Genomic DNA, 1,733 nt, shown 5'->3' with positions numbered 1-1,733 from the left:
AAGCTTATATACTAGTGGAGTAAGTTTATGTCGAAGGTGGTGCAAGGTAAGACGAGAGCGAGCACTGGGAGCTCGAGGACCTTTCGCAAAGTAACTTATGAAATATTGATCTTCGAGGGGAAGAAGATCAAGATCGAGGACAGAGCTCCCCTTTATATACTTCTACAGAAATCTATTTATATCCCTTGAGGCCCAGCTGGAGGTCCAGCTGGAGGCCCAGTTCTTATCTCGGAGGTCCAGCTGGAGGTTCAGTTGGAGGTCCAGCTGGAGGTTCAGCTGGAGGTCCAGTTCTTTTCTCGGAGGTCCAGCTGGACCTTCTTATCTGCAACAATCTTGCTTTCCTTCATTACGTAACTCTCTCCTATGATCTCTTATTTCTTCTACTTCGTGCAGGCTCGTGACAGCACCGCACACCCTTCACCGTGCACCGTCCACAAGTCGAGAATAATGAGAGGGCCCGACATTCAGCACCCACCCCACGACATTGGTCACAAGGTGAAACCACTGGTGCCCTCTGGCGCTCCTCAACCCTACGCCTCCTCTGCTCCCTGCGCAGTGCCTCCTTACGCCATTAGCTCTTCAATCGGGTCGCACACAAACCAAAGCATTTCTCCTCACCAAGTGCCGCTGCTCATATCCCTCATCCACTGCCTCCTCCCTCACCTCAACCATTTCAGACGAGACAGTTCCCTCCACATGAGCACCAAAGAATAGTTCAGCACCCTGCAAACGTGGCACTCGCGGATCCACAGGTCGAGAAAGTAAAGTCGAGTGAATATTATCACCCGCTGCCTCCATTGGTACTCTACTATCGTACATCTCGGTGGCCCATCCCATAGATGGAAGGCGAANNNTTTCTCTATCCCCCAACAAAATCTTGTCTGCCTATTCATCTTTGATCTTTCCTTCATGCTTGAATCTACGTTTCAGCCTAGCCCGATGGTTAACAGTTGGTGTCTTGATGACCCATATGGGATTATTCGACAGTTCTGTGCAGAGAATGCGTCGATAGGTGATAATACAGCTGATTTGATAACGGATAATGGCGTATCGGTGGTTGCCGCATCTGCAGGGTCACCGAGTTGTTCTGACAACTCCGTTGGGATTTTCTTTGATCAAGTATGTGTGGTAATGTTGACAACGTGTTTGTAATGTGCTGACATTGAGTTTTGAATAGGATTTCGCCTTCCCATCTATGGGATGGGCCACCGAGATGTACGATAGTAGAGTACCAATGGAGGCAGCGGGTGATAATATTCACTCGACTTTACTTTCTCGACCTGTGGATCCGCGAGTGCCACGTTTGCAGGGTGCTGAACTATTCTTTGGTGCTCATGTGGAGGGAACTGTCTCGTCTGAAATGGTTGAGGTGAGGGAGGAGGCAGTGGATGAGGGATATGAGCAGCGGCACTTGGTGAGGAGAAATGCTTTGGTTTGTGTGCGACCCGATTGAAGAGCTAATGGCGTAAGGAGGCACTGCGCAGGGAGCAGAGGAGGCGTAGGGTTGAGGAGCGCCAGAGGGCACCAGTGGTTTCACCTTGTGACCAATGTCGTGGGGTGGGTGCTGAATGTCGGGCCCTCTCATTATTCTCGACTTGTGGACGGTGCACGGTGAAGGGTGTGCGGTGCTCACACAATGCCAGCGGGGGTAGGGGTTCGGATGTTGTGAGTGTTAGGTCGGGGGTTGAAAATGTACGAGCTGATGGGTAGGGTAGATAAGAGATTGGGGGGGT

This window comes from Cryptococcus neoformans, chromosome 2 (assembly GCF_000149245.1).
Source record: "Cryptococcus neoformans var. grubii H99 chromosome 2, complete sequence".
Lineage (NCBI taxonomy): Eukaryota > Fungi > Basidiomycota > Tremellomycetes > Tremellales > Cryptococcaceae > Cryptococcus > Cryptococcus neoformans.
Note: the sequence above shows the minus strand (reverse complement) of the source record.